Source organism: Leucoraja erinacea, chromosome 5, assembly GCF_028641065.1.
Source record: "Leucoraja erinacea ecotype New England chromosome 5, Leri_hhj_1, whole genome shotgun sequence".
In the NCBI taxonomy this organism is placed as follows: domain Eukaryota; kingdom Metazoa; phylum Chordata; class Chondrichthyes; order Rajiformes; family Rajidae; genus Leucoraja; species Leucoraja erinaceus.
Window position 1 is genome coordinate 33427391 of NC_073381.1, and position 19412 is coordinate 33446802.

General features: G+C 44.2%; 1 long non-coding RNA gene across 1 annotated transcript in view; it reads right to left on the minus strand.

Moving 5' to 3' along the window:
- The window catches only part of LOC129697108 (uncharacterized), a 47365-nt gene extending 29601 nt beyond the window's left edge, over positions 1-17764 (minus strand). Inside the window, exon 1 of the long non-coding RNA XR_008723451.1 lies at positions 16105-17764. This is a non-coding gene — a long non-coding RNA (uncharacterized LOC129697108). The remainder of the gene's footprint in view (positions 1-16104) is intronic.
- Between the last annotated feature and the right edge of the window lie 1648 nt (positions 17765-19412).

Sequence of the window (19412 nt, forward strand, 5' to 3'; positions counted from 1 at the left end):
CATTGCGTGGGAGAGTAGGAATCCCAAGACAAAGTTGAGTGAGCGTTCACCGAGGGTGGCCCGCAGAGGTGGCAGCGGAACCTCCGGTCGGTCCTGGAAGAAAGAGGAACTAAATCACCTTCATAAAAGAGAAGTGGAGGGTATATTGCCCGGGAGGGTATATCGCCTACCTGGAAGAAACCAGACATTTTTTCCACGATGTCGTCTGCACACCAAAGCTCACGTTTGGCGCCTCTGCTGCACACGGATATAAGAGTGTGAAAATGTCGCCTTAGGCCGCCTTAGGGCATGAAGCCCCGCTAGGGTGACATGAGTGCGGGAGGTGATTCAATGCTGTGGTCACATTTACAAATTCAGGAATTCATTCAACACACTGCATTTCATACAGACATTTATTCTGCAAGAAAAAACTACATTGAAGACTCAAACTCGCGACCGAGGAACTGCCGGGATCAAGGCGCAAACTCGCGACCTTGCGGATATGAGCTGAGCACTCTACCACCGAGCCAGCCATTAAAATCTACGCTAAAAAATTTCCATTCCGAAGACCGACAAATTCCAAATTACGAAAATTTCACCTACCCAGCGGATAAATTTGTTGATTCTGGATTTGTACATATTTTTTCTCATTGACTGACTGTGTTTGGTTCTGGTATACTGGTATATGTTCATCATTAGTTGTTCATAAATAAGTGAAATAACATTGCTATGTGCTATGAAAGATGCCAGCGGTAAATGGGACGAAAAAGGTTGGACCCCTGCTTAGACCGTACTCTTATGTGCATTATCTTCCGTAAGTTGCTCCAATATTAATGGAGGTTTAGTGTAGGTATATGTAGCCTGCCAGCTTTTAATCTCAGGTGATGTTGTAGTGCCTCCGGCTACAAGCAGTTGCTTATTTTGCGATCTATCAATAGCATAAATCAAAAATGCAGTGGCATTCGCAATTTTGCATTTAGACTGTGCAATTTACCAAAATTGCTGGGAGGATCTGAATGGCCCTTTAGTGTTGGGGTGGGTAGCACTTGAATGCACTCTCAGGTAGTTTAGTTCAGTCTAGTCTAGTCGAGTTGGCATTATTTTTCCTTAAAAACTCCTGAACAGCAGTCGGAGAAATTCACGCACCAATTTATCTTTTACTCTTTGGGGAAATGACACACCTCCTTTTGTTTCTTTCGCAACAACCTGAGCGAGACTGGGAATCACAAGGGTCATGAACCAGCATCCGCACAGCAGGCCCCTGCATTACCAACCGGGCTGCTCTGGCCATTGAGCTTTTAAGTTGCACCATCCCATTGGATCGCAGAGCAAGATGTACAAGCCTACGTTGTGCCCCCCTTTGAACATCGATCAATATTTAACCCCTGTAGAATGTTTGCAGTTCTCCAAGAAAAAAAAGAGGATTTTTTAAAAAACTGTAATATATCAACAAATTCAAGGGGTCATTCTGTGCATGCTATTGTCCCTCAGTGAACCGTGTTTTTGTGTATATTTCCCAGAACAACACTGCAAGGCTGGGATTGCAAACGAGAGTCTGCCATCTAGAGCGACTGCCCCTGCATGGCATGCTGCAGCCGATAAAAAAAATCCTCGGCCTTTGGGTACCAAATATCTCACAGCTGCTTCCTTCTTAAGTAGTGACCTGGAGATATTTTGTAAAGTAATCCTGTGCTGCAGAAGATTTTCCAATCTGGTGTATTTGAATGTAGTCACAATGCAGTCTTCCTGATAGTTTCATTTCTCTCTCTCTCTCACACACACACACCTGTACACACACACACACACACAGATTCATACACACACGTTCACTCTCTCATGCATACCACACGCAGATACATTCATACATTGTCTCTCACACACACCCAAACACACAGATACACACACTTAAAGTCTATCTCTCTCTCACACACATCACATACACAGAAACACACACACACACACTCTCTCTCACACACACACACCACATATTCTCTCTATCTCACAGACACCACACACAAAGATACACGCACACACATTCCCTCTCTCTCTCACACACACCCACACACCATACACAGAGATGCACACACATTGTCTTTTTCTCACACACACCACCCACAGATAAATAGGCACATATTCTCTCTCACTCTCTCTCTCTCTCTCTCCCCTTCCTCCCCCCCCCCCCCCCCCCCCCCCCCCCCCCCCCCCACACACACACACCCCCCCACACAGGCATTAATATGCAGGGATTAAAATTTATGAAAATGACCACAATGTGATATATTTTGGGATATATTGAATAATGCGATATATTTACTGGTCACATTTTTATCTTTTCATTTTCTAAGGGGTTAATGAAAGCTGGAGGCTCTCTCTACAGCTGACATTCCACAATATGTGGAAATGATAACATAGAGAAGATTATATATGTAGTTTTGCCCACAGGAGTTCCCAGGAATTAAGTAGACATCGGAGCTGTCAGACTCCCATTCTATGCCAAGGACACTGACAAAAGATTTTTGCAAATGAGCCTTTAAATCCCTTAGCAGTCAATGCATAATGCGTGAAAGAATGTGAGTAAGTACAAAAGGCAATATTCACAGCATATCACAGAGTGATGGATAGGAATTGACACATGAACCTGGGTTTGTTGTTGTGGGCAGCGGACTCCAGCTGAGACCTCCAAACCATCTCTCTGTAGCCTCGTTTACATTAAAGCCGTACATTTGCATTTGTTGTGAATTTACAGCTGATTACCATCCAAGCTTTTGGATGTAAATAGCACGACAATTGATCCACCAGCATGTACCTCAAAGGGCGGACCTGACACAATTAGGGTTTATCTTGGGCTTGGAATACAGAAGGAAATTGAAAAAAAGTTTAAATTGCATTTGGCTCCCAGAATTTCTCAGGTTTATCTAGTCAGAGTGGGAGTGGGGTGTGAAATTACAGTGAACTCTCATGCTCTCTCACTGAAGTGTGAGATATCCCAAAACATTACATATCCAGACCTGAAACGTCACCTATCCATGTTCTCCCGGAATGCTGCCTGTGATTTGCTGAGTTACTCCAGCACTTTGTGTCTTTTTTTTGTAAACTAGTTCCTGCAGTTCCTTGTTTCTCCTCCAGAAATGCCGCACGACCAATTGAGTTGCTCCAGCACTATATATTCTGCACCAGATCCCAACATCTGCAGTTTATTGTGTCTGACATCGCTGTCGTTGTTCCACTGCATAAGTTCCACTGATGTCCATTGTAAACAGGACAGTGAACACCTTATCGGCTGGCCATCACATTTCAGTGTTCAGGATTCAACAATGAATTTAACTCACAAGCAATCAACCATTCCCAGGAGCGGAAAAGACTACAAAAAGTAGTAAACACTGCCCAGTCCATCATCGGCTGTAACCTCCCTACCGTCGAGGGGAATGTCATGGTGGATAACCCCTGGTTACGGTCCCAGACTGTCCCCACGTACCTCGGTGTGAAGCTCGACAGAACTTTGTCATTCGAACAACACCTGGAAGGTGCCAAGGCAAAGACAAGTGCCCGTGCCGCACTGATACGCCGCTAGCCGGCACCACATGGGGAACCACGATGAAGACACTGCACATGTCCACAGTGGCCCTGGTGTTCTCAGCCGCCAAGTACTGCACCCCGGTCTGGTGCCATAGCCCTCACGCCAAGAAGATGGATGCTGCCTTCAACAGCGCCCTGCGGGCTGTCTCCGGATGACTACGAGCCACCCCAGTAAATCAACCTCCCGTCCTCGCTGGCATCGCCCCAGCCAACATCAGACGAGAAGCAGCCACACTGGCCCTCTCTCGAAAGGCACAGATCAGTGAATCCCACCTCCTCCATCAGATCGTCACAAAGAGTGTGCCTCAAGTCACGGCACCCATTTTCCACGCCTTTGCCACGCAAGCCCAAGCGCTGCTCTGCACAACACCGGCTGACGCTTCTAAGGCCACCTGGGTCAAGACGAGATGGAGAGACCAGTGGAAGTCAGCGGAACCATCCAGGCTACACCATTACATCGATGACCTCATGGACGTCCCTGGCCAGGACCTGCCCTGAAAGCAGTGGACAACCCTCAACCGCTTGAGGACAGGCATCGGACGCTATGGAGTAGCGATGAAGAGGTGGGGCCTCGTGGACAGCACCTCCTGCGAGTGTGGGGACCCAACACAGACAGTGGAGCACCGAACACCGGCCACCGAATGGTGAACGGGGTCTGATTGACCTGGACGATGACACGTTGGCCTGGCTCGCCTCAACGGAGCTGCAGGTCTAAAAGGCATACGGCAGAAGAAGAAGAAGAGGGGATCTATCACAGTCGCTGCCTCAAAAAGGCTGGCAGCATCATCAAGGATCCACACCATCCTGGCCACACACACATCTCCCCACTACCTTCAGGTAGAAGGTACAGGAGCCTGAAGACTGCAACATCCAGGTTCAGAAACAGCATCTTCCCCACAGCCATCAGACTAATAAACTCAACTCAAACAAAACTCTGAACATTAATAGCACATTATCTGTTTATTTGCACTTTATCTGTTTCATTTATTCATGTGTGTATATATTTATACAATGGTATATGGACACACGGATCTGTTCTGTATTCATGCCTACTATATTCTGTTGTGCTGAAGCAAAGCAAGAATTGCATTGTCCTATCTGGGACACATGATAATAAACTCTCTTGAATCTTGAATCTGTCTTCTACTATTCCAGTGGGAACTGTTTATTTCCTTCTCCATTTTAAAATATTGCCATGGGGTCATATTCATCTACCCAATTCAACAGGCAAGGTCTCAGTTACTTATCTACCCAATACTACAGGCAAGACCTCATTGAAAAGAACCATCCTCCACATTCCCTCAGAACTGCACTGGAGCCGAGGTTTATGTTTAAGCTTCCACCCTGAGCCCACACCCTTGAGCCCACAGCCCAGCAAGTGACAGCAGAGAGGACTCAAACTGAGCCACTACCGATTACACTTTAGGTTAGGCAGCAGAAGAGAAGAGACACACTGAGTTAATGCTTCGAGTCCAGAAAAAGGGGTCACAGTTTAAGGATAAAGGGGAAATCTTTTAGGACTGTGATGAGAAAAACATTTTTCACACAGAGAGTGGTGAATCTGTGGAATTCTCTGCCACAGAAGGTAGTTGAGGCCAGTTCATTGGTTATATTTAAGAGGGAGTTAGATGTGGCCCTTGTGGCTAAAGGGATCATTGTGTATGGAGAGAAGGCAGGTACAGGATACTGAGTTGGATGATCAGCCATGATCATATTGAATGGTGGGGCAGGCTCGAGGGGCCGAATGGCCTACTCCTGCACCTATTTTCTATGTTTCTACGTTTCTATGTTAATGACCTTTCACAGGAACAGTTCTAAGGTGATCCAAGGTCATTGCCCTGACAGGTTACATTTACACATTCTGTCTGAGTTTCTGAATACTTCGAGCATTTTCAGTTTTGAATCAGATTTTTAGCAACTGCAGCATTTTGCTTATTAATTCCAGTTTATGACCAGCATAATGCTCGAAAGATGAGATAGTATATATATATTTTTTAAACCACAGCTTACTATTTTGAAATTGTTACAATCTCAACAATTCCAGCTCCTATTAAAAGGCATATGCACATACAAACCAGGAGCAGGACCATTCAAGCCTGTTCGACCATTCAATAAACTCATGGCTGATCTGATTCCATATTCCCCCCTAAGCTCAACAGCGTTACATGATAGTGGCATTTAGGAAATTGGCAGTCCAGGACTATTATCTAATATCTACCTCATTGGTGACCTTCTGACTATATTTGTTCAGCTTTACTGGCATTACATAGACACATAGAAATATAGAAAATAGGTGCAGGAGTAGGCCATTCGGCCCTTCGAGCCTGAACCGCCATTCAATATGATCATGGCTGATCATCCAACTCAGTATCCTGTACCTGCTTTCTCTCCATACCCCCTGATCCCTTTTGCCACAAGGGCCACATCTAACTCCCTCTTAAATATAGCCAATGAACTGGCCTCAACTACATTCTGTGGCAGAGAATTCCAAAGATTCACCACTCTCTGCGTAAAAAATGTTTTTCTCATCTCAGTCATAAAAGATTTCCCCTTTATCCTTAAACTGTGACCCCTTGTTCTGGACTTCCCCAACATCGGGAACAATCTTCCTGCATCTAGCCTGTCCAACCCCTTAAGAATTTTTGTAAGTTTCTATAAGATCCCCCCTCAATCTTCTAAATTCTAGCGAGTACAAGCCGAGTCTATCCAGTCTTTCTTCATATGAAAGTCCTAACATCCCAGGAGTCAGTCTGGTGAACCTTCTCTGTACTCCCTCTATGGCAAGAATGTCCTTCCTCAGATTAGGAGACCAAAACTGTACACAATACTCCAGGTGTGGTCTCACCAAAACCCTGTACAACTGCAGTAGAACCTCCCTGCTCCTATACTCAAATCATTTTGCTATGAATGCTAACATACCATTCGCTTTCTTCACTGCCTGCTGCACATGCATGCCTACTTTCAATGACTGGTGTACCATGACACCCAGGTCTAGTTGCATCTCCCCTTTTCCTAATCGCCACCATTCAGGTAATAGTCTACTTTCCTGTTTTTGCCACCAAAGTGGATAACCTCACATGTATCCACATTATACTGCATCTGCCATGCATTTGCCCACTCACCCAGCCTATCCAAGTCACCTTGCAGCCTCCAAGCATCCTCCTCACAGCTAACACGGCCCCCCAGCTTCGTGTCATCCGCAAACTTGGAGATGTTGCATTCAATTTCCTCGTCCAAATCATTAATATATATTGTAAATAGCTGTGGTCCCAGCACTGAGCCTTGCGGTACCCCACTAGTCACTGCCTGCCATTCTGAAAAAGGACGCGTTAACTCTTTGCTTCCTGTCTGCCAGCCAGTTCTCTATCCACATCAATACTGAACCCCCAATACCGTGTGCTTTAAGTTTGTATACTAATCCCTTATGTGGGACCTTGCACTAAACGTTATTTGCTTATCATGTATCTATACACTGTAATGGCTCGATTGTAATCACATATTGTCTTTCCGCTGACTGGCTAACACACAACAAAAGCTTTTCACTGTACATTGGTGCACGTGACAATAAATTAAACTAATGAACTAGCTAACATTGAGGCTTTTAAATAGGCACATGGATATTCAGGAAATTGAACTATATGGATCACATGTAGGCAGAGGAGATTAGTTTAACCCGGCATTATGCATGGACATTGTGGGCCAAAAGGCCTGTTCCTGTGTTGTGCTGTTCTATGCTCTATCCCCTTGTTTATCAATTGTCGATCTACCTCTCTCTTAAGAATATTGAAATACTCTGCCTTCACTAACCTTTGCAGAATAGAGTTTCCAAAGCTCATGCGCATCAGCTTGTCCCATCTACCCATTCAGGTATACTAATACAGAAAACATTGGAATCAAACAGTAGTATTTCATCACTGATCAGACCACATTTGCAGTATTGTGAGTAGTTTTGGACCCCGTCTTTGAGGAAGGATCTGCTGCCGTTGGAGTGGGTCTAGAGGAGAATGATCCCAGGAATGATTGGGTTAACATATGTTGAACGTTTGATGCCAATGGGCAAGTACTCACTGGAGTTTAGAGTGATGAGGGGGGGGGACTCATTGAAACTTACCGAATAGTGAAAACCCAGTAGATGGAGAGGATGTTTCCACTAGTGGGAGAGTCTAGGACAAGAGGCCATAGCCTCAAAATACATACCTTTAGAAAAGAGATAAAGATGAATTCCTTTAGTCAGAGGGTGGTGAATCTGTAGAATTCTTTGCCATAGACAGCTGTGGAGGTCGTCAATGGATATTTTTAAGGCAGAGATTGACAGATTCTTAATTAATACAGGTGTCAGGGGTTATGCGGAAAAGGCAGGAGAATGGGGTTGAGAGGGAAAGATAGATCAGCCATGATTGAATGGCGGAGTGGATGTGATGGGCCGAACGGCCTAATTCTGCTCCGATAATTTCTGAATTTATGAACTAATATTAGGATCTCCAGATCAGGTGTCTAAGTTTAGTTCTTTGAATTAATTACATCAGTTTTGAATCCTCATATATGCAAAGAGGTTTGCATTTGGAGGGTCCAATCATAAACTGCATTTTTATATCATTCAATCGTAGAATGTTGTCCCACTGAAGTCCATTAGAATCAATGTGGCAGTGCCAGCTGTTTGTAAAAGCTATCCAATTACAGGCACAACCCTGCTCTTCTCCTTACCTCTGTAATTTTCTCAATTAATTGTTTATCCAATTCCTTTTTTATGTTACTATTGATTCTGCGACCAGCCTTTCAAGCTGTGCCATTCACATTAAAATCTTGATTACCTGGTGATCCTTGTGCTATTGCAAACTTCACCTTATTTGCACTATCAGAACCTTTAGGGAACAAGGATGGCCTTTTAAAATCTCCTTTTATCCATCTCATGGTTGAAGAAGATAATCCTTGTTTCCCCGAGCCTCACACAATATATGCTTGAGATCCCTGGTGTCATTCCAGTAAATTGTATCCTCAGCTTCGCCAAGGCTGCTACATCTTTCCTATGATTTAGTGCCCAGAATTGCCCACAAGCATGAAGTGATGCCAAACAAGTGTTTTGTAAAGATTTAGGATAAATCCCCTGTGTTCATGCTTTGGGGCTGCTGTCTATAAAATGAAACAGAAAGAGGTTAAACCTAGAGTGGAATTTGGAGAACAATTGAAATGTTTAAAAAATAAATCACATGTAAACTTAGTGGGAGTGCTTTTATAAAGAGGTATTCTAAAGGTGATCTTCGAGTTATGAAAGAATCAATTTGTATTGACAGTTCAACATTATTTTTGTTAAGCATTTATGTTTGACACTGTCAGTGGTCTTCAGAATCAGTGAATTCAACCACATCGAATTGTTAATCTTTCCAATTTTACATGATTTAAGTGATGGTCTCAAAATATTTTAACAAATGCTAATCTCAGCAGAACGCAAATCTGAAATGTCTGAAACATCTATTATTTCACCTTAATTTCACCTTTCATCCTGTCATTATATCCGTTACCTTGGTAACCATATTATACCTACTTATATTGCTTATTATAGTGGTATTTATCCCATTGTTTTTTTTTTCAATTGAACAAGAATAGGCTGCATGACAGCCATCAGCATCATGTTAAGGGTAATTGGTCTATAGGTTTTAAACAGCATTCTAGGCTCTATTATGAAACTGGTACAGTAACATTAACATCAAGATACAAGAAACTACAGATGCTGGAACCTTGAGTATAAAAGAAAGTGCTGATAGATAGAACTCAATGCATCAGGTAGCATCTGTGGAGGGAATGGTGTTTTAGGTTGCAACTATTCTTCAGACTGATGGAGTGAGGGAGGAAAGCTGTAAAGGAGAGGTGGGAGGGGCAAAGCCTGGCAAGTGATGGGTGGATAATGGTGAGGGGGTGATTGGCAGAAGGGTGGAGTAAGTGACAAGGGCTAGAGGTGAAAAGAGACAAAAGGAAAGAACATGATCTTGATCAGCTGGGCACGTGGGTCAAGGTGGGTGAATGGAGTTTGTGTGGCACGGTGCGCAACGGTAGAGTTGCTGCCTTACAGCGCCAGAGTCCCGGGTCCTGGGTTCAATCCTGACAATGGGTGCTTGTCTGTACAGAGTTTGTACTTTTTCCCCGTGACCTGCAGATGTTTCTTTGAGATTCTAGACAATAGACAATAAACAATAGATGCAGGAGTAGGCCATTTGGCCCTTCGAGCGAGCACCGCCATTCAATGTGATCATGGCTGATCATCCCCAATCAGTACCCCTTTTCTGCCTTCTCCCCATTTTCCTGACTCCACTATCTTTAAGAGCCCTATCTAGCTCTCTCTTGAAAGTATCCAAGAAACCTGGCCTCCACCGCCCTCTGAGGCGGAGAATTCCACAGACTCACAACTCTCTGTGTGAAGAAGTGTTTCCTTGTCTCCGTTCTAAAAGGCTTACCCCTTATTCTTAAATCTTCGGTTTCCTCCTACACTCCAAAGACGTACAGGTTTATAGGTTAATTGGCTTGGTACAGATGTAAAATGTCCTTGATGTGTGTAGATAGTGTTAATGTGCGGGGATCGCTGGTCGATGCAGTCACAGTGGGCCGAAGGGCCTAATTCCTAATTGTCAAAATAAAGATTAGTTGTTTCAAGTGCTTGATTCAGTGATTTTCTGACTGAAACGAGACTGGGGGGAAACTTAGAATGAGCAATTTACAAGAACACCATGTTTAGTTTTCCGGTGCACTCTCCAATTATTGCCAAAATAAGAACTGCCCACTAATGGATTTTAAAGAGAACAATTGCAGCTGCTCACAGTAAATAACCTGTTCTTACTTTACCTGAAGATAACTTAACCACAGTTTGCATAAAATGTAGTAATCTAAAATAAAGAGCAGTAGTAAACCACTCATAAATTGTATACACCCTTTAAACTAACACAATAAGCAAAGAAAATTATATGTGACTTACAGCATCATATATGTGCTTATCATGCAAAGGTTTGACTGGCTAATTGACCGATAAAATGCATCCCTTTCCACATCCCTTTTCCTATTACTTATGAATTATACTGAATAAAAGAAAAGTCCAAGTGCCAAAGTCATGTTCAGTCACTTCATTGTTCGCTGACACTCCTGGGTGAGGTAACTATGAATTATTGCAGTTGTGCAATATGGCATAACTGGTACTTAAAATTTATCTCTCTATTAAAAACTCAGCATGAAAGAAAAATATTTTATCTCCATCTGAGGACCTCGACAGTCTTTTCAGGTGAGGCAAAGGTTTACTTGTACCTCCTCCAACCTCGTCTACTGTATCAGCTGTTCCAGGTGTGAACTCCTATATATCGGCGAGACCAAGTGCAGGCTTGGTGATCGTTTCGCTGAAAACCTCGGCTCAGTCTACCTAAACCTACCTGATCGCCCGGTTGCTAAACACTTTATCTCCCACACCGACCTTTCTGTCTTGGGCCCCCCACCATTGTCAGAGTGAGGCCCAGCGCAAATTGGAGGAACAGCACATCATATTTTGCTTGGCAGCTTACACCCCAGCCGTATGAATATGGACTTCAACTTTAAGTAACTCTTGCCTTCCCTCTCTCTCCATGCCTCCCCCTTCCCAGTTTTCCGACTAGTCTGACTGTCCTTGTTTGCATTTGATTTGCTTTGTTGTTACCTTCTCCTAGCTAACAATGATCAATTCTACATTTTCCTTGATCCCCATCCCCTTTGTCTCATTTTTGCACCTTACCTTCCTTATCTCTGTATCTCCCACTCTTCTGACTCAGTCTGAAGAAGGGTCTCAACCCTTTGCAGATGACACAAAGCTGGGGGGCAGTGTTAGCTGTGAGGAGGATGCTAGGAGGCTGCAAGGTGACTTGGATAGGCTGGGTAAGTGGGCAAATGCATGGCAGCTGCAGTATAATGTGGATAAATGTGAGGTTATCCACTTTGGTGGCAAAAACAGGAAAGTAGACTATTACCTGAGTAGTAGACATGCAGGTGCAGCAGGCAGTGAAGAAAGCGAATGGTATGTTAGCATTCAAAGCAAAAGGATTTGAGTATAGGAGCAGGGAGGTTCTACCTCTTCCATACCCCGCAACACTGCTCTCTCTCCCCATCCCCGCACTCGCAACAAGGGCCGAGTCCCCCTAGTCCTCACCTTTCACCCCACCAGCCGTCACATACAAAAAGTAATCCTCCGTCAGTTTCGCCACCTCCAACGTGACCCCACTACTCGCCACATCTTCCCATCTCCCCCCATATCTGCCTTCCGCAAAGACCGCTCCCTCCATAACTCCCTTGTCAATTCTTCCCTTCCCTCTCGGTCCACCCCCTCCCCGGGCACTTTCCCTTGCAACCGCAAGAGATGCAACACTTGTCCCTTTACCTCCCCCCTCGACTCCGTTCAAGGACCAAAGCAATCGTTCCAGGTGCGACAGAGGTTTACCTGCATCTCTTCCAACCTCATCAATTGCGTCTGCTGCTCTAGATGTCAGCAGATCTATATCGGTGAGACCAAGCGGAGGTTGGGCGATCGTTTCGCCGAACACCTCCGCTCGGTCCGCAATAACCAAGCTGACCTCCCGGTGGCTCAGCACTTCAACTCCCCCTCCCACTCCGCCTCCGACCTCTCTGTCCTGGGTCTCCTCCATGGCCACAGCGAGCAGCACCGGAAATTGGAGGAACAGCACCTCATATTCCGTTTGGGGAGTCTGCACCCCGGGGGCATGAACATCGAATTCTCCCAATTTTGTTAGTCCTTGCTGTCTCCTCCCCTTCCTCAGCCCCCCTGCTGTCTCCTCCCATCCCCCAGCCTTCTGGCTACTCCTCCTTTTCCCTTTCTTGTCCCCACCCACCCCCGCCCCCGATCAGTCTGAAGAAGGGTTTCGGCCCGAAACGTTGCCTATTTCCTTTGCTCCATAGATGCTGCTGCACCCGCTGAGATTCTCCAGCTTTTTTGTGTAACCTGAGGTGCTACTGCAGTTGTACAGGGTCTTGGTGAGAACACACCTGGAGTATTGCGTACAGTTTTGGTCTCCTAATCTGAGGAAGGACATTGTTGCCATAGAGGGAGTACAGAAAAGGTTCACCAGACTGATTCCTGGGATGTCAGGACTTTCATATGAAGAAAGATTAGATAGACTTGGCTTGTACTCGCTAGAATTTAGAAGATTGAGGGGGATCTTAGAGAAACTTACAAAATTCTTAAGGGGTTGGACAGGCTAGATGCAGGAAGATTGTTCCCGATGTTGGGGAAGTCCAGAACAAGGGGTCACAGTTTAAGGATAAAGGGGAAATCTTTTAGGACTGAGATGAGAAAAACATTTTTTACACAGAGAGTGGTGAATCTCTGGAATTCTCTGCCACAGAATGTAGTTGAGGCCAGTTCATTGGCTATATTTAAGAGGGAGTTAGATGTGGCCCTTGTGGCTAAAGGGATCATTGTGTATGGAGAGAAGGCAGGTACAGGATACTGAGTTGGATGATCAGCCATGATCCTATTGAATGGCGGTGCAGGCTTGAAGGGCCGAATGGCCTATTCCTGCACCTATTTTCTATGTTTCTATGTTTCTAACCCGAAACATCACCTATTCCTTCCATCCAGAGATGCTGCCTGGCCCGCTGAGTTATTCCAGCATTTTGTGTCTATCTTCAGACCCTCATGCCTGTTCTGCCGTTCAGCAAGATAATGGTTGATCTTTTATCTTCTTGCACTTACCCATTTCCCATGAATCCCTTAAGAAGCAGAATCTTTACAAGTTACAGTGAATCTCTTTGAAATTAAAACCTTAAATTTTTCGGTTAAGATAGATATTAGGTTGGCTCGGACAGTCCTTTGGAAGCTTGTACGTTGGAAGAAATTACAGGGACAGAAGGAGTGGAATAAGCGAGCCAACAGAAGGATTTGAAAAGGAAATAAATGTAAAACACAAATGTTCTTTAACTGATGGGAATGAAGGGATATGGATTGCGTGCAGGCAGAGGAGGCTAGTTTAACTTGCCATTATGTTAGGTGCAGATATTGTGGGCTGAAGGGCCTCTTTCTAGTTCTATGTTCTAAGATATTGGTAGTTCATATACCCTGAGGTAATGCTTAGGAACTTACACAGATCTAGAAATTGATTATGTCTTATTGTTGGGACATAATCAGTGATGTACCATTGTTGTACGTCAGAGATCAAAAATTCAAGCCCAATGATCAGCCACGACCTCAATGCACATTACGTAAGAATAAGGGGTAGGCCATTTAGGATTGAGATGAGGAACTTCTTCACCCAGAGTTGTGAATCTGTGGAATTCTCTGCCACATTTTGATACAAATACACCGATAGATGCTCCTGAATACATCATCAGTGATGTAACCTGGGGTCATTGGGTGTTTCGGGTCTTTCAACATCAGACACCCTCACCCAGGCGACCCAGCCGTGGTTGATCAGACCACGACTTGTGTTCAGGTGGCATTCGCTCCTCCCCATGGACCTCCTCTCCTGAGCCAGAGCCATCGCGAGGCCTTCTCCGCTGCCTCTGTGGTGTTCTTGATGGCCTTTCTCCTCGCCACTCCGTTTATGCCCACTGCACTCAAGGCTTTTGCCCTGCAAAACCTCTGCAGCCAACCTCGATGAGCATACAGCATGCCTTCCAGCCCTGCTTGCGGCCGTCTATGACCAGCTCATCATACTTGGCCATCTTCTTCTCGTGGGCCTCCTCCAGACGGTCCTCCCACGGCACAGTCAGTTCCAACAAGACGATGTTTTTGGTCGTCTCTGAGACCAGGAGGATGTCTGGCCTCAGGGTGGTCGTGGCAATGTGCTGTGGGAACTTCAGCTGTTTCACCAGGTCTACGTAAAGCTGCCAGTCCTGCTCAGTTGCCAGGATTCCTGACGTATTCCTGGCTGCTGTGGTTTTTTAGCAGCTGCACTCCGGCCTTCACGAAGGTGATCATCTGGGTGGTGGGGCGTTATCATCTACAGCTGCTGATTCCCATGCTGTTGGCTTCTGCAATGGGTTTAAGAACCTGGTTGTGACGCCATGTGTACCGGCCCTGCCCAAGAGCCTTTGAGCAACAGCTCAGGATGTGCTCCTCCAGAATGCAGTGGAGGCCAATTCACCGGATGTTTTCAAGAGAGAGTTTGGTTTAGCTCTTAGGGCTAAAGGAATCAAGGGATGGGGAAAAAGCAGGATCTGGGTTAAGATTTTAGATGATCAGCCAGTGCTGGGTTGCAAGGCCGAATGGCTTTCTCCTGCAACTATTTTTCTATGTTTCTATGTTCCTAAAATATTATGCTACCATCTGAATTTCCACCATTTTAAGTGGATGAAATTGAGGGTTAAATGATTTGCTATCTGCGGTGCAAGGTACATCCAGTGTTTGAATGAATTATGGTAATCACAATTATCGTGGGGTCAAAATGAAAACTCCTACGTCATCTCGTTCATCAACAACTCTGTTAACTGTGGTCAATTTCCCAACCATAGCAACCCCTGAAGAATCCGAATACAGCCCCACTCATCCTAACCTAATTCAGCGTAGAGTAGAGAGGAAAGGCTGGGGTATAGTGGGAGGAATAGCTGTGTTTAAGCAGCCGTGCATCCCTTCAATGATGGATGTTAAGACCAAAGGCTTATTTTTAAAAAGATCTTGCTCAATGTCAGGTCAAACATCATTCAGATGCCTTTGGGGGATGGGATGCTGAGGCTGAAATCTAATCCTCAAAGTCCAGTTTCTACCCTGAAAGTTGTTCACTGCACTCTGGGTGGAAGTCAAGCATTCTTTTGATTAACAGAACCAGGTTCACTTCCAAGTGGATGATGCTTCAGCAAAAGCTGTTTAAGATAGTTGTTCTTTTTAGGAATAGCAAACTGATTAAAAAAAAAGGCCAACAGATATGTACTGCTTTATAATTCCGAAAGTTCATGACATTTTTACATACATATATCCTAATTTTATGACTTGCTGCAATAAGCTTTTACTTCATGAGAAAGGTGGGAAAGTGGGGAGGGGGGGGACGGAGAGGAGGATGTGGAAGAATCCCAAATAAACTTGTTCTTGACTTTAAATATTATGCTACTTCGGGATCTTTGCTACTAACAGAAAAAGTGCCATTGCCATCGTGGTAAATGCATTAGCATCGCTGGGAAGGTTTGCGAAAAGTGCTTTGCAAGATTTTCAAAGTATCATACAGATAAAACATTTGCAAAGTGCTGGAAATCAGAACTAAAAGTAGAAAGTTTCAGAATTATGCAGGGTCTTTGTCAATATCTGGGAAGGAATGGTAGGTTAATATTTTCTGACCAGCTTTAGGATGCATACAGCTGCCAGAAGTGAGCTGAGAGAAGTCACAGTCATGATATATTCCATTTTTACCCCTCAGGATTGGAAGGTTTACATGGGTTGTGCCAGTGATTTCCTGTTATGCTCTCCTAGAGGGTGAGATTCTCCATCAGAATACATTTACAAAATTAGATTATAGTGGGGGCATAACCCTTCATCAAACTGGATAACATTCCAATTAATTTCAGACTTTGAGGCAATTCTATTCCTTGATTACTCACAGTTAACATAGAGAGCATTCTCATAGACACAGCTGCTCCTGCATGGTTATTTCCTCTCGACTGACCGAGAAGGGCTTCATATGGTATTTTGACATGTAGTTGCAGCAGGAGCTCAATCTGTTGCAGATGGTCAGCCTTGATTATGTCCTCAAGACCTGCAGTGGGGCTGGAACCAATAATGCCCTGCCTCAGAGAAGACAGCGCTACTATCTGACCATTTGTGTTACAAGCCCATGAGGAGATTTTAACTATTTCCCATGCTGAAGTGATTCTCCAAGGGAAATGCTGTCCCTCTGATTCAAATACAGTATTTGAGAGAAGAGAAATTTTGATTACAATCTGATCACAGGTTTTGATCCTCGGTCAAACAATCGAACACAGCCAACCAACACCTTCCATTTGTCTAGTGCCATGAACATTTTAGTTTAGATTATTTTCGTTTATTGTCATGTGTACCGAGGTACAGTGAAAAGGTTTTGTTGCTTGCTATCCAGTCAGCAGAAAAACAATACATGATTACAAGCAATACATATATAGTGTATAGATACATAATAAGGGAATAATGTTTAGTGCATGGTAAAGCCAGCAAAGTCCACTCAAGGATAGTCTGAGGTTCACCAAAGAGGTAGATAGTAGTTCAGTACTGCTCTCTGGTTGTGGTCGGGTGATTCAGTTGCCCGATAAACATCCAAAGGTGCATCTCAAGTACTGTAGAGTCAAAGACCCATATAGAATGAAAACAGGCCCTTTGGCCCAACTTGCCCATGCCAACCCTTGATGCCCCATCTACACTAGTCCCACCTACCTACGTTTGGCCAATATACCTTTTTGCTTTACATGTGCCCGTAAAATGTATTTTAAATATTATTATAATACCTGGATCAACTACCTCCTCTGGCAGCTCGTTCCACATCCCCATTAGTTTTTCTTTGTGAAAAAGTTGCCCCTCAGGTTCCTACTCAATCTCTCTCCTCTTGCCTTAAACCTATATCCCCTGGTTCTTGACTATATCCCCTGACTACAAAAACAAATCAAACTGTATGTCAAGCTATGTATGGATAAATGAGGGCAGGAGACTAAAAAAAATTGATTTTGAGGAATGAGAGGTAGAGGTTTTGGTGAAGATTATCCTGAGTTTAGGACCATTCGAAATAAAGATGCAATGGCCGCTGGTGAATTAATTGAATTTGGAAATAAACAAGTCAGAACTGGAGGAGCAGAGATTTTCAACAGGTTACACTGCTGGGATCATTGACAAAGATAATAAGGCAAAAGGCTATTGAGAGAGTTTTTTTTTAAAGCTAGGTTTGTTTTTGAGGTATTGCTCAACTAAACCATAATTTAGATTTGGAATCATGTTGATAATAGTCGTAGCCATACAGCATGGAAACAGGCCCTTTGGTTTAACTTGCCCATGCCAACAACATGCCCCATATACACTAGTCACATCTGCCTGTGTTTAGCCCATATGCTTCTAAACCTACCCTATCCATGTACTTGTCTAATTGTTTATAAAATGTTGCGATAGTACCTGCCTCAACTCTGGCAATGGATGAATGACGTTGGAACAACATGGAAACTATCTTTGTACATTTACTCAGGTGAGGTATTTGTAGGTCCTGCAGTGTTTGCTATCATGTTGGCAGGTTGGGTGGATGGTTATAAACAAAACATGGTCTTTCTCTTCTATCATTGGGTGGCCACATGCTCCTGATGAGTAGACTCAAGGTTCTCGATGGCATCCCAGATGTTCCTTCTCCACTTTAAGTGTTCAGTAATCGGAAATTCCTAAGAGTCAGAGGATATTACATTTCTAGAAGGATTTGAGAGCATCTTTGTGACATTACCTCTGTCCACTTGGTAGTTTTGTGCTACAGCAGCGTTTGTGGATTTTTTCTTGTTTCAGGGGTCTGGCATTGGGTATGTTTATGATGACATGGGCGGCACAGTGCTGCAGCGGTAGAGTTGCTGCCTTACAGCGCCAGACACCCAGGTTCAATTCTGACTATGGTGCTGTCTGTAACGAGTTTGCACATTCTCCCTGTGACCACATGGTTTTCTCCGGGTTCTCCAGTTTCTTCCCACATTCCGAATACGTGTAGGTTTTTAGGTTAATTGCCTTCTGTAAATTGTCCCTAGAGTATAGGATAGAATTAGTGTACAGGGTGATTATTGGTTGTGTGGACTCGGTGGACTGAAGACCCTGTTATCATGCTTTAGCTCTAAACTAAACCAAACATATCCATCAGAATGGGATAACTAATGATGATCTTGGCCTGGAAGAAGATACTCATGTTGTTTTCTTCAGTATGTCAGTGGATATGGAAGATATTGTGAACATATTTGTGACATTGTACCTCGCCAGTGCTTTGAGATGCTTACTGTAGGTAATCCATGTGTCTCCATCATTGCATTTGAGGTCTTGATCTCTCAACGCTCCTCAGATGACCAAGAGGAATGTTGATGCAGTGAGTGTGATGGTGAATTTCATCATTGACATCGACATCAACCATCACACAGCGATGGCTCCTCAGATGTGGAAAGTGGTCTACTTTTCCCAGGATCTTGTCATGGACCTTTCCTGTTGGAATAAAGTGATGTTCTGCATGGTCGGGTTGATAGAGGAACTCTGTCTTGTGAACACCAAGCTGAACACCATTTCTCTCCTAGGCTTTAGTGAATGAGTCAAAGATGATTTGGAATCACCCTCCCTCCCTCAATCTCAAAACTGTGCAACTCCTCACCTGCGTAACTTTCCTCTCGCCCCTGTGGTCTTTTGCTGTAAGGGCACTGGCCCTCCACCAAGCTTTTCAATCATCGACAAAACTGCTGAAACTGTTCCTCATCTGAATATGTGGATAGCTTTCACGGGATAAGGAATGCTGGCCTGAAGCTTCACCAGCTGGGAGTACAAGTCAGGAATATGCATGAAGGGGCTCTTGGATCCCAAGAGGTTTTCCATCATTTAACAGACAAAGCAGGCAGTGTTCAATCAGATTACAATAAGCGTATGGAGTTGTCAGGAGGCAACCTAACACCATAGAAATCCGCACAGCACAGTTGGATTGCTAGGCCCTTAAGTAGTTTTTTTGTAGCTGGCTACCAGTTAGCAATTGTGGGTACAGTAAATAGATCTTTAGCTCCTATGGGATTTCAGGCTCTCTTAGGACCCATGACCTAATGAGAATATCTATTCAGGACCTGAAATTTGGAACTAGCATTTTACAGAACAAACTGCATTTTCATTGGCACCAGCACTATCTACGAATTCCTGGAAAAATAGCCATAACCAATGGAAGGTAAATCAT